The sequence below is a fragment of the Triturus cristatus genome, chromosome 7, assembly GCF_964204655.1.
Source record: "Triturus cristatus chromosome 7, aTriCri1.1, whole genome shotgun sequence".
Lineage (NCBI taxonomy): Eukaryota > Metazoa > Chordata > Amphibia > Caudata > Salamandridae > Triturus > Triturus cristatus.
In genome coordinates, this window is record NC_140590.1 from 877,881,049 (window position 1) to 877,907,810 (window position 26,762).

A 26,762-nucleotide genomic window follows, 5' to 3' on the forward strand; every position below is an offset into this window, starting at 1 on the left:
GAAGGAAAATTGGAATAGTTGCACAGATTTGGAGTGTGAATGGGAGAGAGACATAGTATGAAATTGTGATAGAGATGGACAGGGTGATAAGTACTGGGAGTGTTCCAGAGCGTTACAGAGATTGGGAGCGTGACAGAGATAGGGAGGGCAATAGGGAGTATGGGACTGACACTGGCAGTGTGATAGGGAGGGGAATTGAGGCAGCAATGGACATGGAGAAAGGGCCTTGTGGTGTGACAGAGATGAGGAGGGTGATAAGGATTGGGGTGGTTCTCACTGACTTGGATTATGGAAGAGATTGCATTGGTTACAAGAATAGGGGTAGGGATTAGTACTAGGATTGTGAACAGAACTGAGATGGTGACAAGGAGTTGGAGGATGACAGAAACCGGGAGTGTGTCAGGGATTGGCAGAGTGACAGGGATGTGGATGGTGGCAGGAATGGGGATAATGACAGGGACTAGAATTGAGACAGGAGCTTGGAGGTGTCAGTGAGATGGCAGGTGACAGGGACTATGTGTGACAGTATCAGGAATATTGACAACGATATGGAGCATGACATGGAATGGGATAGCAGCAGGGAAGGGGAGAGTGGCAGGGATGGGGACGGTGGCCAGAAAGGGGAGGATAGCAGGGGCAGGAAAGTGGCAGTACATGATTGTGACTGGGAGTTGGGAGTGTGACAGTGACTGAGATGGTGACAAGGACTGAAAAAGGGATAGAGATTGGAAGGGAATACCAGAGCTAACTGAAGGAATACCACTATACAGTAAAGAATTGATTTAACACAGACTGATCCCTCATTATATTTTTCACTATGTATGTGCCTGTATTTTCCTCTAATTGCACTGTATAAAAGGTATTCACAAAAAAAACACATTGCGCTGCACCATCAGCATAGTCTACTTTTATATCACATTTACTTTTTATAACTTTTGAAACACTGATCTATTTTGAAGAAAATTAACTTCTTTTACTCTCTGCATGACACCATTTTGGCTAATTTGTTGGATGCTTGAATTTGATTATATGTGAACAAACTCTTCTCTTGAAGGAAACAAATCTGACTAATTACACCAGATGTTTACACGTGGAAATGGTACTATGTATGTCAGGCCCCGTTCAGGGGTCCACTGGGCAAGCTGGAGCTACTGGGCCTCAATCTTGGGGTTGAATTTGTTTGCTTATGATGTGGAGGGTCCATCCTGCTATGTCTTTAATAACTCGGCCCAGTGCAACCCCTTCAGCAGTTGACTCTGCGTGTTAACATGGGTATGTTACAGGCTTTTCAAGGAGGCAGTGTGGGAGTGCTTGAGATTACCACTCAACAAACACAAATCAGACAAAGAATGATTTTCCATCCCAGTGCTTGACTTGAAGAAGAACAATACTTTAATGCACACAAATAATGAATCTTACACATAGGAATATACACACAATGCAATTTAGGTTGATGCCCTCCCAGCTATTGGCTCAAGTCCGACCCACCTAATGGACCATATTCGTATGGCAGTGCACAGTCTATTCATGCAGTTCTTTGGTTCTCACCTATCAAGTTTCTTTAAGTTCATGAAACAGACTGCCACTTCTTGAGAGACCGCTTGTCTTCTCTGGTGCTTGCTTGCTCACCCTCTTCTGGGCTGAGCACGAGCCTAAATTTCCTCCTCAGCAGCATCAGATCAGAGGTAGATTTTAACTGAAATGTGATTGTACCCTCTCTGTGTACTTGAATAATTGCAGGAGCAGGCGAAGGTCTTAGTTACATCTGGATTTCATCCTGAAACATCCTTGCATTATGGTGCAATTATTCATCTAATAAGCCAGCCTAACCTGTCAGGAAGATGTCAGGCATCTCCCACTAAATACTAAAGGTGTAATTGTAAGAAGCAAAATGCTAATAGTGCAATTGATTATTAGCCTGGGTAAGAACTTTCTATCCACTGAAGTTTTCAATCATGTTTGTGGTTAGTGACAGACTGAAGTTATGCATTAGAAAGTGTAATAATGTAGACCAGTGCATTTGTATATGACAGTAAGCTTTGCCTCAGTGTAATAACACATTTTCTGTTTTATTTTGGAAAGACATGACAAACCTAAGGACATATATATAAATCACTAATAATCATGTACCCTGCCCTGTGTTCATATAGGACAGACCTTATTCTGATGTTCTAATTACTGGACCAGTTTACAATTCTTATGATATTTACTGATAGTAAGGCCTCCACCAACTGCAGCCTTGATCACCTGTCTCCTGCTTCTTAACCAGGGTATGCAATACCTCTCATTGAGGTTTCTAGTCTCAGTATGTATAGCTCTTCATGGATTAGAGAATCTAAGGCTGGAAGTCAGATGGCATAAGCTACTGTCTGGTAAATTTTACTTCGCCAAAGCTAAATTATGTCTGGAGTCCTTTTCGTCTTTGTCTAGGCAAACTTTCCTGACTCTCCAAGAGAAGATAATGTCTCTGCCAAGCCTCATACCTTGTTACTTAGTTTTTGTGATTTACATTGTTTCTTTTTTATTTTTATTATGCAAATATTTCTATATCTACTGATGTTACTATTGTTTTGACATTTCCATACAAAATATCAACCCTGGGGGCGTGTGGGTTGGTGATACGCAAGATGGCCTACATATGCCTTTTCGGCATCTCTGAGGCAGTGCAGACAGAAGCCTCAAGGGGAAAAGGCTGGCGGATGATGGAGGGACGCTCTGCTGCTGATTTCCTTTAAGCTGCAAGCAGTATTATGCTTGTTTTCACCGTCGCGGGCATTTTCTCAGAAACGATATTGAGGATTGCCGTTTTCGGTAGAAAATTACTGCGGTATGCACTTGGCCCTTTTCTTTCTTCCTCCCTCATTGTGATGAATGCCTCACAGGGTACATTTTTTATTTGGTTTTCTAATTGTACTTAAAGAGCTTGGCAAATTTATTTTTATATGAGAAGTCCTTTTTTTTGGTAGCCCTTTGCCTGGCACTTGTGTGAATTATCTGCAGCACATAAAGTACTGGTTGCTTCCTCTATGGTCAGATTAAAAAAGCCACAGTTTGTATTTTTGCCTAAAAAGCAGTTGCCTACTACTTCTGAAAGTACTTCTATCACAGACACCACATTGTTGAAGAAGTTCGATTCCTCTGAAGAGATGGCTACTTTTGCTGCTACATGTACTTTCTCTCAACAGTCCTCCTCGAGTAAGTCTCAGTATTCTTCTTCAGTTACTAAAAGGTTAAAACAAGACCCTTAGTCACCTGGGAAATCTTTGTCTTCAATTTCTTTAGAATTATTATTGGAGGGGATTAGAGCATTGTGTCCCTTTGTTGAGGAGACTAACTGGATGATAAATGGACCTTAATGGAAAATAGTGTGTGGAGCAGCAGGTAGTGGACTTGCATAAGGGAACAGCTAAAATTCATCATTTGGAGAAGGTGGTTGGTCAGCTTAAAAAGCATGTGGAAGATTTGGAGAACAGAAATAGGTGGAATAACCTGCACATTTATGGTCTACCTGAGGCACTTGAAGATGATGATCCTATTTCCTTTTTTACCGCCTTTCTTCCAAAATTGCTAGATATGCCATCTTCCACTTCACTTAATATCCAGAGAGCTCATAGATTTAGTCCTCGTCTTACTTCTTCTACATCTCCTGCAAATCCAAGAGGATTCATTATATTATTACTGCAATTTACAGATGTGCTACTGGTTCTTGCTGCAGCCAAGGCTAAGAGGCAAGTGCCCTGGTTGGGACAACAGACCTTCTTGTCTCAAGATGTCTCTAATTCCACTGCAGCCAGGAGAAAGAAATTCCTTAATATTTGACCTTCTTTAAGGGCTTTAGGTGCAAGATAAGGTCTCTTTCATCCCTGCATTTTCAAAGTGACATATCAGAACAAGACTACTGCTTTTGAGGAGCCAGCAGAACTCAATAAATGTATACAGATTCACACATCGTTGAACACCATGGATACGGGTGGTCGTTCTCCGAGTTGACTTTTCCTCTAAAAGTATTTTGTCCTGTTGAACTTTAAGTCTGAATAATCTTGTGTGCTGGTTGTCGTAAGATGTGATAGGTTCCTTTATAAGTTGATTATTCTTCCACTATTGTCATTCAATGTTCTATTATGTTTTATCATGTTTTCCTTGTTCTTTATCCATGCGGTAATATTGTCATATCTTGTAATCCAGCTTATTATTTCATCCCCTTTTTCTTTCCACAGAATCATTTTATTTGTCCGCACAGTACAACATCCCTTCTGGATGTATATTGTCTGGATGTGGAATAGACTCCTTCCTTTCGGGTGTGTCAACTGTTCTTGTGTTGTCACCACCCATTTATTTTGTTCCAGTTATATTTTTTCAGCTGCCCTGTTTGGACTTGTACTGCTTTCTCTTCTTGCTCCTTGTTTCCCTTTCATTCCTTCCTTCTCCCTTCCTTCTTTGTCTCACTCCTACATTACACTTTTTCTTTTCTGTATTCTATGTTGGCTTTTTCATAAACGCCTTATTGTTCTTCAACAATTATTCTCATCATTGTAAATAATTTGGAGTAATAACATGGAATAATACAGGATCTCTTAACCCGGCCAAGCAACAGAGATTGATATCTCATCTAGATAAAGCTAATCCTGATCTGGTTCTTCTTCAAGTAACTCGCTTTATACAATCTGAAGCATTGAAATTCAAGCACGTTTGGGTTGGCCAAGTGTTTGTTTCCCCGTTGTTGAATAAAAAGAATGGTGTTGTGATATTGTGTAAAAAATCACTCAATATTACTATGGTTTCTCAAGAAGTAGATGATATGGGAAGATAGATTATAGTAAGTCTTAATATAGATAATGTTCCTCTCACTATAATGAATGTTTATTCCTCTACACAACTTGATTATACTTTCTGGCCCTCCATTGCACAGAAATGTACACAATTTCCTGATTCTTACTTTATTTTAGATGGAAATTGCAATCAAATAATGGATCCGTTTTTAGACAGACAATCCTCGACTCAATTTATGCCACAGAAGCAGTTTCACTCTGCTATTTCTAAAGAAGTTTTGGTGGATTTTTGGAGATTGACTAACCGAACTGCCCAGGAATATACTTTTTATTCTGCTTCTCATGGCACACTTTCACGATAAGACCACATATTTCTTTCTAAATCTCTTGCACAATTTATCATACAGTCACATATTACACCAATTGTACTTTCTGCTCATGCTATGGTTATTACAGACTTGGATTTGGTTCCCCCTCGTCCTCCTCCGCATCAATGGAAGTTCAATATTTCTTTATTACAAGATACTCAGTTCTCTTCTTCGTTTATTGCTTTTTCCTTCCTATTTTTTTTGTTTAATAATAATATAGATGTCTCTCCTTCCTTGCTCTGTGATTCATTCAAAGCCTAGGCAAGAGATTTCATTTCAAATTATGTATCCAAGCAAAAGAAGAGGCATTTAAAAGAACATACTAGGTTACTCTTGTCAATTAAATCTTTGCAAAAGGAGTATTTTTCCTCTAGATTGCCTTCTGACCTGGAAACTTTGCTTAAAGCCAAGTGGCAATTTAATTCTATTTATACTGAGGAGGCTTCCTCTACACTTCTTCAGAAAAATGTCAGTTTTTATGGTGGGAGAAAAAAAGCTGGTAAGTTATTGGCAAATTATCTTAAGGGAAGAAAGGAGAGACACATTATTGATTCAATTTTAACATCGCTGGGACAGTCGGCTACTAATCATCAGGCTATTTTAGAAGAAATTGTTACAGTTTATGAATCTCTTTTAGGCCTAGATCAGCTTCTCCTCCCTCCACAATTGTGAACTACTTAGATAACACCCCTCATTCTATCCCTTCCAATTTGGACTTTGAATCTTTAGAGAATAGCCTTTCTTCTGAAGAAATTACTACAGCCTTAAGAGTGCTTAAGATGGGGAAAACACCAGGTCCAGGTGGTTTCACAGTAGAGTTTTATCTCCATTTCTCTAACATTCTCCTTCCTTATTTGTATTGTTTGTTTAACCATTTTATTGTATCTTTTTCCACTTCTGGGACCTTTGAAGAAGCTATAATTTGTCTTATTCTCAAGGATGATAAAGACCCTCATGAATGTACACATTATAGGCCTATCTATTTATTGAATATACAATATTTACTAAGCTCTTAGCATTTCGTTTGGAATCCTTTCCTCCTCATCTTATAGGAAAAGAACAATCAAGGTTTATTAAGGGGAGACTTATATCTGATAATGCTAGATTATTTCTTAATGTTCTTAGTAAAACTCCTTCCTTTAAATCTTGTCTTGCAGCACTAACGATTGATGCTGAGAAGTCATTCAAAAGACTAAATTGGGATATTTTGTTTAATTCACTAAGACGGCATCGGTTTGGTCCTACAATTATAGCTCTTATCTCCCCGTTATATCATGCCCCTTGGGCATCTGTAATGGTAAATGGTATGGTATGTTCATATTTTCCCCTTTATGGGGAGGTCAGACAAGGCTGCCCGCTCTCCTTTATTATTTGTCTTAGCTCTTGAGGCCTTTCTCTCTCGGATTTGTCTTAACTCTTCTATCTCTGGTTTTCCTCATGGGGACTGGCATTTAAAATGTTCTGCTTATGTAGATGATATACTTCCTTTTATTTCTTCTCCTGACAGCTCGTTACCGCCTCTCTTACATGAAATGTCTTTATTTTCACATGTCTCTGGGTATAAAAGTAATGAGGAAAAAATGGAAAGGCTTCGGCTTACTAAATATACTTTCAATCATTCTTATTCGCTTACTAGTTATTAGTGGTCTACTTTTGCTAAAATTAAGTATTTTGGTGCTTGGTTCACAAATTCTATCCCTGATACTGTTTAAAATTAATTTTACAGAACTTAGTATCAAAGTTGATATATTCTCTTCTCTTGGAACCCCCTTATTTTTATTGTGATGGGGCAGTTTAGATTCTATTAAAATGATGATTTTCCCTTCAGTGTTATATATTTCTTTCCATTTTGTCAGTCCATTGTCCCTAATTTGTATTTGAATTAGCTCACTACTTCTTAAATATCTTTGGAAAAATAAAAAGCAGAGAGTAGCATTAGTTACTTTACAAAAACTGAAACAAGCAGGAGTGGTCAATTTTGTGCATTTTTATTGTTATCATAGAGCTTTTGCTTTATGTTAAGCGGCTCTTGGGACCCATGATTTGTCTTTGTCCTTTTCTCCCTTATGAATAGATATTGAGCAAGCTCTTCGTATTCCTTTTAACTTTAAAGAGGTTTTATCTCTCTCTCCTACTCCGTAATTTCTTCACTCTCCTCTTTTACGGAACACAGTCTCGCTCATCAAATCAACCTTTCTTCCACTCACTGACTACGGGTTTGGTTTTGAAAATGCTGATATGGTACAATTCCTTACTTAAGATTAATACTAGGCCTTTTTTTGGTCATACTTGGAAGCATAATGGTTTAATGTGGGTATCTCAACATTTTTTATAATGATTCTCCTATCTCTTTTCCTCAATTTTGCCTCATGTATCATTTCCCTCAATCTTTTTATGCTTTCTTTTTATCATTGATGAATGTGGTTCTCCATATTTATTTTTCCTTACAGATTTATTCAATTTTGGTTTTCTTTTCTTCTGGTATTATTGAATTTCTGAAAACACGCCATTGAGCATCAGCTATTTATAAGTATTTTTCCCTTCCAGACCCCTCCCGAACCAAGTACAAGTCTGAGCTCTCATGGGAAAGGGACATGGGAATTTCTTGGACTATCCCTTTTTGGAATACGTTCTGGGCATGCATACATAAAACTTCACAATCTGCTGACATTACACAGTCTCTATTTCTTATTTATCACTGGCTATATTTTACTCATTTGCAGTGCTCCAAATTCTCCTTGGATATTTCTTCTAAATGTTGGTCTTGCTGTTTTCCTGAAGCAGAATTTATGCATACATTATTTAATTGTCCTAATATCCTTTTTTTCTGGCACAAGATTTGGTCTGAAATTGAGACTTTTTTAAATTTAGATAACTCTTTCAATAGGAACATTTTCCAATTCTCTTATTCCATCTTTCTCTAAAGATACATTATTAGATATTCTGTTAGTGATAGCATTTCACCTGATCAGTTTGGATTGGAAAACATCAGCTAAGTTATCATATAAGGCATGGTGGGATTCGGTGAGCACTCATCATAACTTGGATACTATGTATATTATATACTGTTTATCTTCTCCCAATGAGCAATTGTTATGGTTACCTCTTAGTACATTTCTTAACCAAGTTAACAGTGATATATTGAGTATTGTATCTGTATCTTCTGAAAATCTTCATCCTCCATGAAAATGATCTATCTGTCCTCCTTTTATATTAGATTACATGTTTATAGAAATAATGTTTATTTTTATTTTTTTATTTTTTTGCCCTCATTCAAGATATAGCAAGGAGTCCATTGTTTCAGCCCTTATGTTTGAGAATGGATACTGACCATTATAGGGCATACTAAAATGGACAACCGCCCTCCTGCAGCTTTCTCTCTCTCCCGGTGTAAACACCGGAACTGCTTTAAGTTACATAGAGTGTGACCAGACCCTATAGCAGTCACAGAGTTTAATTGCTGGTGTAATCATTGGACATTATTCAGATCTTATTTACATAGCTTAGGGTGTCAGTACAATACTTGTGGCAGCCCTTCTGTGGATTCCAACCATAGCTGTAATAAATTCCCGAATGCTTTATTTTTTTACTTTTTCCTGGATAGATCCATCCTGGATATATATGAGAGACTCCAACCATTCTGCATGTTGAGGTGGTACATTGCTCACCCACTTTCGGCATATCTCTCTCCTGCCTAAGAGCATTGTATAAAACAACATGTCTCTAATGCTGCTCGTGTATTCATCCGCAACACCAAAAATAACCAGGAATAGGCTTACCTTTATATGCCGACATAATATACCTGATATTGTCGTTTCCACTCTACTCCAGAAATTACCAATTGCTGGACATTGATAAAACATATGTACATCCGAGGCATCTATAAGCCCGCATTTGGCACAGCTGGATCGACTTCCTTTTCTCATTTTTGATAACTTCTCCGGTGATATGTACGCCCTGTAGAGTGAAAACAGGTGGTTCCTTCTTAAAAACGCAGGTTTAACTATTTGGTAAAGTGTGCGCATAGATACTTGCCAGATATTTTGCAGCTTCTCTCGCGGCAAGTGATCTCCCCACAATTCTTCGGCTAAGGTGAATTTTCCATCCATAATGTCATGTAGTTGCCAGTACCATAGTGCTACTTCCTTTTTTCCTGGAGGTTTTGTTACCAATTGATCTTCGAAGGAGTTTCCCATTCCTAAGGTCGATTTTTTGCTTTTCTCCCAACTTTTCATTTTTTTTTTTTTATATTTTTTTATTTTCAGTGGCAGAGGCATACAGAATACAAGGATGAGAAAAACATTTTAAACAATGACAATCATTCGCATAATTGTTGATACATTATTATCAAAACAAAGTAAGAAATAAATGGAAAAGAAGAAAAAAAAAAACATAAAATATCTCTTTTTACCGATGTGGTCGTTATTAGATTAAATCCAGTTTTCAATAGGAGACCATAGTTTCCTAGCGAATATCTTCTTTCTGTGTCCTTTCAGATTGTACACTGCTTTATCCATTCTATAAACATTTAACAGCTTTCCCAACCATTGCTCAAATGATGGTGGGTCAGCATCTAACCATCTTGAGGTGATACAAAAACGATAAATGGACATTCCAATAAAAAGAAAATGTTCTTGATCAACAGATAAGCTCTCAGATGGAACATATAAGCCAAAAATAATCACAGATGGACATAGCTTAATATTAGCATTAAGCAAATTAGTCAAGAACTTTTCTATCCTATTTATATATACAGTTAGTTCAGAACAGCTAAAAAACATATGACATGAGTCAGCTGCTAAAGTTCCACAACGGCTACAATTGATGCCTTTCGTAGCATTCCATTTGGCCAGTTTTGCCGGTGTATAGTAAAGATCTAGAGATGCCATGTAATGTTGACTTTTAAGAGAGCTGTTAATTAATGTTTTATTGCTAATCTCAAATGCCCTTGCAAGATCTATCCCTTCTATACACAGTTTCCTTTCCCATTTCTGGGCTTTTAGATCGAGATCATCATGCAGCCTGTTGACCATTAATTGGTAGATTGTACCAATGCGACTATCTCTCCTACCGCTTTCCATAACAACATTGGTCTCCATTGCGTCACTATATAAGAGGTTTTTTTTTTCCAGAAAGCTACGAATTTGTAAGTATTTAAAAAATTCGTTTCTGGAGAGACCAAATATATCTTGAAGTTTGGAAAAGGACATTAGAGCCCCATTTTGGTACAATTGCCCAATTGAATGAATCTGTCCCAGGCGGAATCGATTCATGGGGATGTCTTGAGGAATACCAAATAATGAAACATTGCAACAGATGGGTGTATAAAAATTATATTTTGAGGTTATCCGTAAAGCTTTATTAATTTGTCTCCAAACCAAAAAAGCAGAGAGAAGAACCTTAAATTTTGTTTTTTTGTAATAGCTTGGCTCCATGAATATCAATAAACATTGGCGCACATGAGCACCCATAAGCATTTCAAAAATAGATGGTGACATAAAGGTTTCGTTGACATGATCATGAAATAATAAAACCTTTATGGTTTTAAGAGTTATAGCCCAATAGTACATTCTAAAGTTCGGGAATCCCAACCCACCACGCTCTTGCGGTAAAGTGCACCATTTTAGAGATCTTCTTGAACGGCGATACCCCCATAAAAATCTGGACAGCATCGTATCTATTTTATTAAAAAGGGACATAGAAAAAAATAGAGGAATGGTGCGAAAAAAATAGAGAAATTTTGGAAAAATCAACATCTTAATGACATTGGTCCGTCCAAATAGAGATAAATGTAAATTATTTATCCTTTCTAAGGTTCTATTAGTGGATGTGAATAAAGGATCCAGATTTAGTCCAACAATGTCATCTATTTTAGACGATATAGTTACACCAAGGTATGTAGCAGTATCATTTAGTGAAATATCAGTGGGTGTACCAGTTTTAGAATGTATTATTTGGGTTTTTGAAATATTTAGTTTGTATCCAGAAAATTTACCAAATTCACTGGCAATTTCTATTATTTTAGGTAAGGCAGAAGAAGAATCAGAAGTTACAATGGCCACGTCGTCTGCATATGCTAAGACTTTGTGGTCTATCTCATGGAGTCGGACAGGTGGAATACCGGGTTCTATAATTAATCTATTCAAGTAGGGTTCTAGATAAAGTGCAAATAAAAGTGGAGAGCAGGGGCACCCTTGTCTGGTCCCCCTAGTAATTGAAAATGGACTAGAGATGTCCGTGCCTAATCTTATTACACCCTTTGCATTAGAATAAAGTGACTGTATAGCTTTAATAAATTGTAGTGGAAAACCCTTCCATTTTAGTACAGACCAAAGGAACCCCCAGTCTACTCTATCAAACGCTTTTTCAGCATCGAGTAGGATAACTCCGACTGGGGATTCCTTTGCTTGGGCCCAATCCAGCAATGCAATAACACGTTTAACGTGATCTGTAGTGTCCCTGTGTTTAATAAACCTGTGTTGAATATTAGAAACCAAGCCCGGCATGACTTCGTTTAGTCTATTTGCAAGAATTTTAGAAAAAATCTTACTATCAGCTGTAATCAGGGAGATGGGGCGATACGAGCCTAATTCCTTTGGATCCTTATTCTTTTTAACAAAAACAACTATAGTAGCCATGGACCAGGAATCAGGAGCTTTATCTTGAAATGCTGCATTAAAAATTTTAAGCAACTCTGGTTTCAGCAAGAATCTAAATGTCCGATAAAATTCAAGAGGAATCTGATCGGGCCCCATAGCTTTACCAGCTGCAAGACTCATAATAGCCCTTTCAATCTCTTCCCAGCTTATTAACCTAGAAAATAAATCTGTCTCTTCTGTGCACAAAGAAAGTTGGTTAATGTTTTGTAAATAATCTTTGGGATTAAGAGTCTTGTCAGTTTCATTGTTAAAGTCGTTATACAGCATCTTATAGAAGCCCTGAAATGCCTCTAATATTCCTTCCCTACTTTCGTGAAGGACCCCATTTGTATCTTTAACACAATGTATTTCATTAAAAGAAGATTTTTGTCGTAAACGCTGTGCTAGAATTTTTCCCGTGCGTTCGCTAAATTCGTAACGTTCCGTTTTATATTGTTTAAATTTTGCAGCTACTTCTTCAGCAATATGTGTACGAAGACCTGAGCGTTCAATAGTTAATCGTGTTTGTACATCCTCTATATTAGCATTGTTTTTGCATGCAGTAGATAATTCCAGCTCGACCTGCCTTATCTTGTTTAGCCTGTCCCTAAGATCTGTTTGGTTTTTTTTCCTCTTATAATTTGCAAAACTGATTGTCTCACCACGTACAATAGATTTGAAAGAGTCCCAGACTACTTGTGGAGAGGCAGTATCGTTGTTTATTAAAAAGTAATCTTTAATAATATTAACCATAAATTGAAGGTATTCTTCATCTAGTAATAAATTTCTTTGAAATGACCAGGATCTGCTGGAGTTTTGGCAATCAGTAGAAAATTGCATCTCAGCAATTATAGGATTATGATCTGAAATGACTTGTGGTAATATCTCGATGCGAATTTTCTCCAAAAAAACTGAGGATACAAAAAAATAGTCTAAACGGACAAATTTTTGATAAGGAGTAGAAAAAAAAGTATATCCGGGGTCATTATAATGAAATTTGTTCCAGACATCAGTTAACCCATTACTTAGTACCAGGTCTCTAAGTGCTTTATAAGTTTAACCCTTTCGGCCCGTATATCTCTTCTCTGATTTAATATTCCAGTCGGCTGACATATGTATATTTAAGTCTCCACAGACTATAATCGGTTGTGTCCAAGTGGATAGCTCTGCATTCATAGTATTAAACAATTCGGCATCGTCCAGATTGGGACCATAAATACAACATAAAGTAAATTTGCAGCTTCCAATTTTTAGCTCGGCAAGTCCCCATCTACCCCATTTATCAGAAAGTGTTTTTAAACATTTCCCTATTCCCTTTCGCAACTTTTCAATTGCAAATATTTAAATTTGGAGAGAGTTCCCACCATTATCTCATTTAAGTTGTACCAAGATAATAGTTTACCTTCTGATCTTAAGTTGCCACAGATTTTGATATCAGCGAGTTTGATTGGTGTTGCCATTTTGTCCTTAAGACATTCTGCGGTACCTGGTGACTCCCAGATGGGGGCAAAGTGTGAGTAATAATTCAATTTCGTAAGACATCTAATTTGATACCGTGCTCTTGCGATTGACTGTAACACCTTCAATGTAACTTTTTTTTATATTTGGGATCACCGAACTTAAAAAGAAAACCTTCTGAACCTATCTGGCACTCATTTGACATAGCTGTATACATTCGACCTATCATAGACATATCCGGGATTTTTATAAGCATTCTAGAAATCTTTAATTGGAAAGCCCAAGCATAGTATTGGGTGTCTGGCAGGGCTAAACCTCCCTTCTCCCTTCTCCTCCGCAGTTTTTCCCAAGAGATTCTAACCCCTTTATTAACCCAAATAAATGAATGTATATCTTGTTGTATTTTTTGTATGGATGTTTTTTCGAAATGAAGAGGTATGGAATCAAATAGAAAGGTACATTTTGGTAAAATAGACATCTTAACTAAACTAACTCTACCTAAGATGGTTAATGGCAGATGTATCCAACTCTTCATCAGTTTAGCAGCTTCCTTGGCCACTCTTTTTAAATTATTCTCTGCAATTAAATTGATATCTTGAGATATCCTGATACCTAGATATCTTATCTCTTTTTTTATCAAGGGATTATTTCCTACATGGTTCCATACCATCACTTCTGTCTTGCTTTCATTCACTGAGTACCTAGACATTTCTCCAAATGTTGTAGCTATACTTAAAATTGCTGGTAAGGCTCTGTCCAGATCAGAAGAGTAAAACATAAGGTCATCCGCATATAGTGCAACTTTCCTGACCCAGTCTCCCTGATGAAATGGTGGGATATCAGTTGTGTGTCTAATTTTAAGAGCAAAGGCCTCCATATAAAAATTAAACAAAAGGGGCGAGAGAGGGCAGCCCTGTCTTGTTCCTCTGAAAATTTTAAAGGGCACGGATAATCTTTCATTTACCAAGACCCTTGCTACCGGTTCTTCGTAGATTAACCTAATTGCTCTGCAAAAATATCTCCCAAGTTGTATCTCTCTAGTACTGCGAATAGATAAGACCATCTCACCTTATCAAATGCTTTAGATGCATCTAATGTGATTATAGCTAAAGGGGTATTGAAAGATGTTGCAAAATCAATTGCGCCTATAAGCTCGTACGTGAGTTCGTGTAGATATTTTCCCTTACAAAACCTCTCTGATCTTCATGAATTACACTAATTACACTAATTGCAATTTTTGATAATCTATTTGCAAACATTTTGGTGAAAATTTTGTAATCACAATTTAAAACAGAGATTGGTCTACATGCCTCACATAGTGTTGGATCTTTCCCCGGTTTTAAAATGAGGGAGACTGTATCCTCACTCCATGACTTTGGCAGTTTTTTACCCTGGCCTCATATCTCATTCACCACCACTGTCAAAAAGGGGGACACTGCTTCTACTAAACTTTTATATAGCTCAGTCGGTATGCCGTCTGGACCAGCCGCTTTACCCCTTTTGCTGGTTACGATAGCGTTAACAACTTCCTCCTGTGTGATTTCTTGATTGAGACTATTTTGTTGGTTGGCATCTATAGGTTCTGGGAAGGGCAGGAAAGGGAAAAAAATATGTTTATTGTATGAGATTAACTTATAGGTGAAATGTTTTTACTTTTTATCATAATATTCATGATACATTGTAAGATCTTTCCTTACCTCCCCTTCACCTCCCCCCCCACCTTTTTTCCCTTTCCTGCCCTTCCCCATAAAATTATAGAGAGTTTCATGATTTGTTTCCTTTGGTTTTTAATACTGCTTATTCATTGACGACTCATTATTATTACATTATTTGTATTTGTGTTATGCAGTATATAATGGATTAAATAAATACTTTTATACTCAAAATAATATCAACCCTGGCTGGGCATTCTATCTTTCTTCCAGCTTTGGTAGCTTTTTTATGCTGTATCTAATCTAAACCTTCACTTTAACTCCATTGAAGTAGGCCTTGACTACTCAATCAAGGTGTTCCTGGGAGTTTTGAGTATTAGAAAGTTAACTTTCCATTGTGGATTATCTACTGATTTATCTTATTGGGGAACAACTGTAATGCTACATTTAATATTGATAGGTAATCCCATTGATATCAATGATCAGAAAACAAGGTCTCACTCTGTTGATTTCTAGAGCACCACATGCCGTGGATGCAGCCAAGGATTTTAGTCCCACCATTCAGAGGAAGGGAAGAGAAGAGGACCAACAAGAATGCTGATCAGTTCAATTATTTGTAAAAGAGGTGCTAGTAGTTTTTTTGTTTATATATATATGAGGGACGACTTAGCTGACCTGGTATATCTTAGCTCAGACATACCAGTCTTGCTTCTTTAAACCTTATGCACTTAGCGTTCAACACTCCTCCACTTTAAGGGATGCGTGGACCCACCAGTGCTGGCTGACTAGTAAGTTAGAGCTGTAGCACGTTTACACTAGTTAGCTGATGTAACCTGATACCTTGTAGCATTATGGTAGTACTTTTATAAAAGTGATCTTAATCTTTATACCCAGCCACATTGCGAAGCTCTCTCTATATAAGGTAAAGTACGAGGTATGTTTGCAAGTATATCAGAATTAAATGTACCTTTTCTCTGTTCGGAGAGTTCAGTACTAAAACGTCTGAAGTCACCTTTCAATAGGTAAAGTGAGCTATTATACACTTGTAAAAGCCATCAAAAATAAACATACATAAGCCCAGGCCAGGATTACCAGACAGAAATCAAATAGTTGTAGTAGGTTTCAAAACCACTGTTCAATATTGTTCTGACAAAGTCTGCCTTCTGACAACACGGAAAACCAAATCCACGGAGCTGGCTCTCGGTGCATTCCTGTGGCTGCACAACTTGAAAATGAAACAAGATTGCACCCATAAATCATTGAAAAAATAATTGCGTGAATGGCAGTGAAATAAAAGGTAATGAGTTTATAGAAGCACGTGGATTTAGTGTACATGATAATATTCAACGATATGTTTTATTTCTGTGATACATGTATTATTTGAAAAGCAAGAATAAGAAAAAATGACTTTCCTGGATTGCAGATGTCAAACGAAGATAGATTTGGAGTGCGAGAGGCTTCTTTAACAGCACTGCGCTTGGAAGAAAATGACTAATAACACGTTGATGAATGTGTTTTTCTGCCGGGCACCGGCTGATTGTTCAGCACAGCATCAAAGGCCGCCTCTGTATCTCAGAAAAAAGGAATCTCATCTTTGCCAACGTGATGCGACATGAAGAGTGACATTTAGGCAGTCTACCTTTTTGCTTCATCCAGTACAAAAAATGCATGCTGCGCATGAGATATAGATGCGCTTTCAGCGTTTCTTTCATTTACTTTGTTTCACGCGCTGAAGTATCAACAATAAACATCTCTTCACTGCTTGGAATCTCGCAGATCAATAACTGCGGCTTTATTCTGCTAAAACAAATAATTTGGACCCCTCACCAAAATTAGGGGCATATCAACAAGGGCTTTATCTCTGCTTTTTTGGCTTTAAAAGCCAAAAAAGCAGAGATAAAACTCGCACCCTATCAACAACAGGGTGCTAACATGCAAATTTGCATGTTAGCACCCTTTTACTATACGCTTCCCCTTGCATCTCTAATGAGATGCAAAGGGGGCGTTCCAGAGTAAAATAATAGGAGAAATGTCGCTAAGCGACATTTCTCCTATTATCAAGAATATCGCTAACCCTGTTAGGGGCATATCAACAACAACCGGCGATAATTATCGCTAAGCGCACTTAGCGCTAGGATAATTATCACCGGCTAGCGTTGATTTTTATCGCTGAGATAGCATGCTATTAGCAACGCTTATGTCAATAGCGATAATAATCCTCACGCTAAGTGGCTAACGTGAGATTATCGCTGGAAACCCAGCGATAATCTCACGTTAGATTGTTGATAGGGACAGACAAACTTAGCCATGATATCCTCCTTCCATAAGATATCATGGCTAAGTCAGAAAAATACCAGACGTAAAAAAGCAGCGTTTGCCACGATTAGCGCTGCTTTTTTTTGTCTCTAACAGGGTTACCGATATTCTTGATAATAGGAGAAATGTCGCTTAGCGACATTTCTCCTATTATTTTACTCTGGAACGCCCCCTTTGCATCTCATTAGAGATGCAAGGGGAAGCGTAGAGTAAATGGGTGCTAACATGTAAATTTGCATGTTAGTACCCTTGTTGATATGCCCCCTAGAGACAAAAAAAGCAGCGCTAACCGCGGTTAACGCTGCTCTTTTACGTCTGGTATTTTTCTGACTTAGCCATGATATCCTATGGAAGGAGGATATCATGGCTAAGTTTGTCTGTCCCTATCAACAAGCTAACGTGAGATTATCGCTGGGTTTCCAGCGATAATCTCACATTAGCCACTTAGCGTGAGGATTTTTATCGCTATTGAGATAAGCGTTGCTAATAGCACGCTATCTCAGCGATAAAAATCAACGCTAGCCGGCGATAATTATCCTAGCGCTAGGTGCGCTTAGCGATAATTATCGGCGGTTGTTGTTGATATGCCCCTTAGTGAGTGACAAACTTAGGTTATTAAACAAGACACATCCAGGATCTAAAAGTGCAAAGTTAAAATCATATTTAATTTTAAGTCAAATTGGGCTTGTTAACATAAAATCTGAAAATTTTGTATAATTCCGATTTTCTTTCACCTTTGGAACATGCCTAATTATTTTTTGCCTTGTCATACCTGGGGCAAGTACCACATACAATATCGCAGGATCCTTTTAGTGTGCACACAGAACATACTGGGACCCTGAACCGTATTAGAAAGTTGAAAGAATTTGGGGGCATATTAACAAGGGCAGTATCGTCGCTTTAGCGGCACATTTTGCCACTAAAGCGGCGATATTTTCATCGCCCTATTTACAAGGTGGTGCTAACATGCATTAGCGCATGTTAGCACCCGTTTTCCCGACGCCTCGCTTTGCATCTCTAATGAGATGCAAAGTGGGCGTCACTGGGCATACCCCTGACGGACTACCTTGTAAAATATCGCTAGATGTACATCGCGATAATTTACAAGGAGGCCCCCGCATTTTAGCAGACGTTAGTTTTTGGCGAAAACCGCGTTTTTGCCAAAAACTAACGTCTGCTAAAATGCAGACTTACCTATACCTAACAATCGGGGTGGATTATGCTGATACGACTACAGGGTTGTATGAGCAAGATTATCGTAGTTTTCCATGGAACATCGCTGGGAAACCAGCGATGTTCCGTGGAAAACACCGCTATCGCTGGTAAATTATCGCCATTGCGCTATGCGTTGTTGATACAGCGATAGCATGGCGATAATTGCCAGCGATAGCCGGCGATAAATAAGTTCTCGCTAAGAGCAGCCAGCGATAATTATCGCTGCCGCTTGATAATATGCCCCTTGCTCTTTCCGGTGCACTATCGCCCCACCTTGCATTTGTAATGGGGAGAGGTTAGCAGAGAATATAGTGCCTGCTGGTTTGAACAGTCAGTCTGCCTTTCACAGCAGAACGGCTACCCTGATTCTAAAGAGGGAGCCAGTAATCAACATTTAGGGATGTGCAGTGTGTGACTGGATTCGCATGCAGTGACATGCGTCTGTGCTCTCTGGTACCCTTGTGCCCCATCACAAGCAATGCCTTTGGAAGTAGACTATATTTGCCCCAATTCCACTGTGGCACACAGCTAGGGCCATATTTACAAACCCCTAACACCACCGGATTGTCACTTTTTTTATGCTTCAGTGGCATTTTGTGCTGGCCCATAGATGCAAGGCCACGCAAAGCCCCTTTGCGTGGCTTTACATGGCAGTGTAAATATGGTCCTCTTTTAAGTAGTATTCTGTGTGAAAGAGGCCTGTCATGGGAGTTGCTGTGAGTATTCCCATGCAAAACACCCATAGATTTTGACACTGCCCCAGATTTTCAAGGATTGGTAAATGTGAGGGAGCGGCAAAAACTAATGCTTTTCAAGAAGAAAAGTGGCGCACTGAGGAGAAATAATTTTATTTTCCTCCTTTTTTGTTCTTTCTATGTGTGCTGCATTTTGGAGTCCTGGGCAAAATGTATTTATATGTTTACATTTGTCTTATTGTTGCTCTAACATTCAGCAAAATTCTGTATATTTTGACTCAGCTTCAACATTCGGCCTTGCCGATCGTGGCACAACATTTTACGCAAAGGATAAAAAAAAAGTGACAAACAAGAAACCGCAATTCCAGCTCTCCCTCACCTTCCCCCCCCCCCCCACCGGGGGCCTACGTATCCTATTTCTTAATCTCCTCTAATAATACTAGTTGACTCCTAGGTCTCCAGGTGTGTACACTTGGTGGTAGCCTCCTGTTAATCTTAATAGTCTAAGGTATCAGGGGCAGGCTAGCTCAGTACATTCTTGTGATAAGAGTGTTATAAATGAGTGCCAGACCTCTCGGAAAGTGTCTCCTTCTGACCTAAGCATCAAGGACAGTTGCTCCATCCCCAGAAGGTCCCAAATTCGATGTACACAAGTTGGTCTTGTCGGGAGTCTCTCAGTACCCCATAGAGCTAGTATAGCTAGGTGTGCTGCTCTAAGCTCTAGGGTGATATGTCTGCCTCTCCTTGATATAAGTGGGTAGGTGAGTGGAATGGGGAGACCGAAAATTATATGTGATGGAAATCTAGGAAGTCGTGAAGTGCGTATCTATCTCTGTTAGAATCTCTTCCCAAAAGTGAGACAATTTCAGACAATCCCAGAGAATGTGTGTTAGTGTTCCTAATAATTCACCACATCTCCAGCATCATCACGCTCAGAGTTGATTGTGTGCATCTGAGCTGGGGTCAAGTACCAATAAGTGGTTATTTTTACTGCTGTTTCAGTACTGGATGTGTTGGGAGCTGAGTGACTGGCCCTATATTAAATGTCCCTCCACTCCTTTTGGGTCAGTTCCCTCCCCTGTTCCCTCTCTCAACATTGCTGTGGGTTTTGACTCTATCTCTGGGCCCAGTAGTATTTTGTATAGGTCGGTGACTCTCCGTTAATCTCTGCTAAGAAGCTATTTCTCTAAGGCAGTTAAATATCTCTGTGTTGCTCCTCTTGTCTCTGGGTTCATCACCCAATGACTGACTTATGCATAATGGAATCTCTCTTCCTCAGGAGGCACCCCATTTGCTCTTAAAGTATTAAATGGAATTGTGCCTTCTTTGTAGAATAGATGACCTAATGATCTGCACTCTGGTGTTTGCCAGGCCTCAAACTCTTTGCGATTCAGCCCTTGCGTGAAAGCCGGGTCCCCGACTACGAGGGCCAAGGGGGACAGGAACGTTGTGAGGCCCCTCTACACCCCAACCACATCCCAGACCCTAAGAGTGGGAGCTGCGATTGCCGATAGATAAAAGCTGGGTGTGCGACCAGTCTTCTCTAGCAAAGGGATCTTCCACAATAGTGAGCCTGCCAGCGCCTTGTCCATAAACAACAACGCTTTCTCTGACTCCGAACAAGACCATTCCACTATGTATTGGAGTTGGGCTGCTTGGAAATAGCTTTTTATAGATGATACCCCTAAGCCTCCCTTCCCTGGTGCGCGCATGCTCAGCCCCCCATCGCATTTGGGGCTGTTTATTAGCCCACACAAAGGAGTAGAAAGCCTCCTTCAATTCTTGAAGTGCTCCCAGTGGCGGCAGAGAGGTAAGGTAAGAAACACTTACAGAATTCTTGGGAGAGTCATCCTTTTCAGGGCCGTGATTTGTCCTAGCCATAACAATGTATATGAAGCAAACTGGTTAAGTCTGCTTTTGTCTTACCTATATAATCTTTGTAATTGATCTTTGTGATCTCCTGGATTGTCGACGCTAGATGAATCCCCAGGTAGGTAATGGAAGGTTGCCAATTGATAGAGTGAGCTTGCTCAAGGCGGTCTTGTGTTTCAGGGGAGACTGTCAGATTAAGCGCCTGTGTCTTGGATATATTGATGCGGAATGCAAAAACAACAGTTGATGGACAGAATGCAGAACAATGTCATACATTCACCCCAGTACAGAGATCTGGGCATAAATCCATCGTTTTTTTGCTCACCATGCCATTCCAGTTTGAACCCAGCCATATGCAAATCAGTCTTGACCCTGTGCCTCATGGGAACAGTCCAGCCTGAACTGCCAAGCCAGGTCCTCCCTGGACTGGAAACAAGCATCCTAGAACCGGTTTCGGGGTTTCACCCCTCTTCGGCCAGGATAGCTTGATTCCAGTGGCATGGAGAGCACGGGACCCACGTCTGGGCATACCCGTCCCACTCGGGGTGACAAATGCAAAAACAACAGTTGATGGACAGAATGCAGAACAATGTCATACATTCACCCCAGTACGGAGATCTGGGCCTAAATCCATCGATTTTTTGCTCACCATGCCATTCCAGTTTGAACCCAGCCATATGCAAATCAGTCTTGACCCTGTGCCTCATGGCAACAGTAGAGCCCGAACTGCGAAGCCAGGTCCTCCCTGGACTGGAAACAAGCATTCTAGGACCGGTATCGGGGTTTCACCCCTCTTCAGCCAGTATAGCCTTATTACAGTGGCATGGAGAGCACAGGACCCACGTCTGGGCATACCTGTCCCACTCGGAGTGACAGATGCAAAAACAACAGTTGATGGACAGAATGCAGAGCAATGTCATACATTCAACCCAGTACAGAGATCTGGGCCTAAATCTATCGTTTTTTTGGTTCACCATGCCATTCCAGTTTGAACCCAGCCATATGCAAATCAGTCTTGACCCTGTGCCTCATGGGAACAGTCCAGCCGAAACTGCCAAGCCAGGTCCTCCCTGGACTGGAAACAAGCATCCTAGAACCAGATTTGGAGTTTCACCCCTTTTCAGCCAGGATAGCTTGATTCCAGTGGCATGGAGAGCACGGGACCCACGTCTGGGCATACTGTGGTAAATAATTTAATTACCGGAACTTAATTTGATACAGAAACATAATAAAATAGCTCAGTAAATAAGAGGCAGAATCCGTGGTATTAGAGGTTCGGAATGGGCTTTATTCCAATGGTCGATTATAATCGGTTGCTCCAAGTTCCATCACCACGAAGGTTCAGGAAGTGAAGTACATACGTTATTGACAATCAATTACTTTTATACAATAGGCATTACAGTGAAGCAAATACAAGAGGCGTAACAATTGATAGTGGTGATAATATATTCATACGTAGCAAAAATAGGCGTAACTGGGAGTGATTTAAAGAACGTCATCAGATGTGATGTCATAAGAGGGTGGTTACATGAAAGAATTTCGCAATGTCAGCAGAAATACTTGGCAGAAATGCGCGCGCAGCAGCATGACGTGTAATTGACGTGCAACTAGGGGGTGAAGGGGACTTGACATTTAGCTCTACATGTGGCGACAGAAGTCTGGAGGGTCAAGTCAACCTAATCCCAAATCATATCTAACATCCTATGTTTAAAGAACTAAGTTATCCAAAAGAGAGGTCTCTTCGAGTAGAATCTTATTCTATACTGACTATACTGCGTGTGCAAGCGTCTAAGTGTCTACACTAGATGCGAGGGCGGAAATCTTCCATAGCAATAGGGCTATGAATTACTTGCATAAAGACAGAGAAGCCGAGCCTTTGCTCGGTAGCTGGAAGAATGTTTACTTAAACGGCTAGACAGGAATGCATTGGGCAGGGAACGGAGCAGATAATTTCGAAGGTGAAATACAGTTTTTGGCAGAGAATAGGCTGATGTCAGGCTTCGTGAGCCGCGCAGAGAATGAGACAAAGTTCATGGTCACAGATGCAGGCTCAGACTGGAGCTTTCAGAGGCAGAAGGCAAGAAGAGTTTGATGACAGAATCGGGGCCTACTTGCCTGGACTGTAAAATGGCATAAGTGAACCATATAAAGCCGGTGGCCTTTCATACTTAGGAATGGAATATCCGGCCTATTCATGGCGGATCTGACAGAGGACATGTTGACGGTGGACGCACATGTGTTTGCGTCTTCATAACTGGAACTGGAGGGAACATACATGTACTTGTGATTCATACATGAAACCGTTGGGGTCCAAGATAGGGGACATAACTGATCAGAAAAATCCATATTTCCACATTCCCTCCTTGTCCCCTACTTGCCCGTTAAGAGATATCAATCTTCATCAATCCATTGATCTGTTCATATAGCATCATTTGTTCTTCTTTCCTCTTCCGTGATGAATGAAATCCTGGTGGTGGAATACACGATGTGGCACACAGACCACAGATCGCTGGTCCACATTGTAGACATAGACAGCAACTGAATAGTATGAGAAGGCCAATACCTAGGAAAGATAGGACCTTCCATCCAAAGGTAGATAATACACTCCAAAACCAACCGGACCAAGTCCAGGTGCCTGGATTCTGGTGTATCTGGCTTACAATCTTATGAAGGCGAGTTATGGCTTTATATACAGATGGCGAGTTTTCTGGTATGAAAATGCAACAGCTTGATCCGATGACCCTGCAAGCTCCGCCCCTATCGGCCAGGATGACGTCAAGGACAAGACGATTTTGAAGCACAACAATCCGCATAGCAGACTGCTCTTCTGTTAAATTGCCTAAGGCGGAAATAGTTTCGTTCACTACTGCTTCAAGAGTTCTAGTTAATCTACGTATCAGCTTACTATTAGTAACGGTACCTATATAGGGAAAGAGACCTTTATTGAAATCTGTGTATTTTTCCCATGCTGTTTCAGTGTAATCAACTATCGGGAGATCTCTCCTTACTCTATTATATACTAAATGAGTATTTCTGTGATAATCAGGAGGAGCTAGGAAAACAGGTGGCAAAAGGAATCCAATGTAGCAAGTACCATCCCAATCTAGAGGCAAACGTACATATGCCGTCTGACCACATATGAAATAAGAATGGCGGGAAGCTCTAAATGTAGACTTGCCTTGATCACTAAATTCTACTACAGTCGTGCATCTACTATGGCCCATATGTATGGAACCATTCTTTCTTACACATAATTCACCTTTTACGGGAAATATTGACATAGCGGGCAAAATTGGAGTAGCTTTGGATTCGACATTTAGGATCATAAGATTAAGCGTAAAATTACCTAATCCATACACTTCATTTTCTAGATCAGTTCCTGTTCTCTGGGGAAGTCCCTCCTTGTTAGGGTAGCAGACTTTAAGCAAAACTAAGTTCAAATTTCCCCATACCCAGTTATCTTGATAAACTGCAGAATTCGAATCTAGAGAATTAATTAGACTAAACCATGCTCCACAGGAGCCGTTGTGTGTGAACGGGTATGGAAAGAGAGGTAGAATTCCTTTATAATTCTGATAGGGAGGGAGTCGGCCACATATCCAACAATTTGTAGCATTGCTAACCTGATGGGAATGATGTAACATACTGATAAACGTGTTATTGCGCAGCGCAAATCTATAAGACAACTCAAGCGGAGGTAATTCACTAAAAGAATGTTCAGCAGTAACATTGTAAACATGTCTAGAAATAGGATAATATATGTGCAACAATATACTTGCAGTAATTATTAAAAGACTCAAGAAAAACAAAATTAATAACGTCACTGTACAATGACTACGCAGTGATTTACAGTACGCCTGTCGTTTCAACATTTTTCGGGTGTTATCTCTATTCAGGTCCAAGGGATACATGTCAGAGACAATTCAACCGCTTCACCTCGGAGAGGACTTAAACAATCAAATTGCTTGACTGATTGGACCTGAGCTTTAGTTTATAATGTTCGGAATTACTCTTTTCAACAAAAGGAAGTTTTGAGTCAATGGGTGAAGACACACGAGGTGTGGTATTCACATCTGATTGTAGTCCATGAAATTTCTTGATATGACTTGAATGAATCCAGCCTTTTCTGCCCTCGATCTTCACGGCCGTCCTTGTGGTGAGCAACACCAGCTGAGGCGACTTCCACCTAGGTTCCAGCTGAGTTTTTCGATCAAAGTTCCTCACGAGGACCAAGTCTCCCGGAACTACGTCATGGGGCTTCACCTCAGTGTTGTCAGGAAAAGCTGCAGCTACCTGTGAACGACAAGATTGTAGTGCAGACATCAAGGAAGCCAAGTAATCTGTCAGCATGTTACAGTCAATATCAGTTATTTTGCGTGGTATAGGCGTCCCCCACATATTTGGTGGTCTGCCGAAGATCACTTCATACGGGGATAGCCCTGTTCGAGAGTGTGCTACCATTCTCATGTAAAAGAGTGCAACTGGTAATGCTACTACCCAGTCGACACCTTTCTCTCTGCATATTTTGGACAATCTGATTTTCAGGATCTGATTATGTCTTTCTACGAGACCTGCTGCCTCGGGGTGTCGGACACAGTGGAATTTCCACTGATAGCCTAACAAAAGTGAAACGTGTTTCATTAATTCGGATGAGAACGGCTGGCCGTTATCTGAGTGAACAACACGTGGTAAACCGTATCGTGGGAAGAATTCTCGAACCAACTGTTTGGCAGTAGTCGGGGCAGTGTAATCTGAAACCGGGTATGCCTCCGTCCAACGGGAAAGAGCACAAACAACTACGAGAACATATTTGAATCCTCTACATCGTTCCATCTGGATATAATCCATCTGGAGGACTTCAAAAGGGTGATCAGGAGGATGAAATCCACCCTGTTCTACGGGAACGCTTTTTCCTGGGTTGAACTGGCAACAGATCATACAGGTACGAACTTTTTGTTTAGCTGCTGCTCGTAAATGTTTATTGAACCAAATGTGTTGAATGCTATCTAGCATAGCTTTTTCTCCTAGATGTGCGGGACTATGTACAGTGTTAATTATAACCTGGACCATTGAATCAGGAAGGAACCACACAGACTTTTCCTTCATCATCCATCCTTGATCCGTTTGAATCCCTCCTGATTCAGTCCATTTCTTTATTTCGTCTGGTGTAGCATGTGTCTGTATGTCAATTACGTCAAGAGCGGGATCCTTAACCATCATGCAATGTGTTGGTGTCGGGACTATTGTCTTTGTGATGTCCGATGTTTGAGTTTGAGCAGTCTGTTTAGCTGTTCTGTCAGCTAGATCATTGCCTTGAGAAATGATATCAGTAACTTTCGTATGAGCTTTACATTTCATAATTGATATTGCAGTGGGTAGATGTATCGCATCTAATAAGGCATGGATGAGGGGTCCGTGCTGAATGTGGGCACCGTGGGAAGTTAAATAACCTCTCTCTCGCCACAGCACACCGAAGTCATGTACAACTCCGAATGCATAACGTGAATCAGTGTATATGTTGACTTTTTTATTTGTGGCTTGAATACAGGCTTGTGTCAGAGCGATGAGCTCTGCGGCTTGAGCTGACAAGGTATTTATGCAATTTGTTTCAATGATTTCAGTATCTGTTGTGACTGCGTAAGCGGCCACTAACTCTCCTGTACTTGTTCTCATACATGAACCATCTACATACAACGTCAGGTCTGGGTCTGACAATGGGACATCGGTTAAGTCTTGTCTGGGTTTCGTCGTGATTGTAATAACTTCAATACAGTCATGG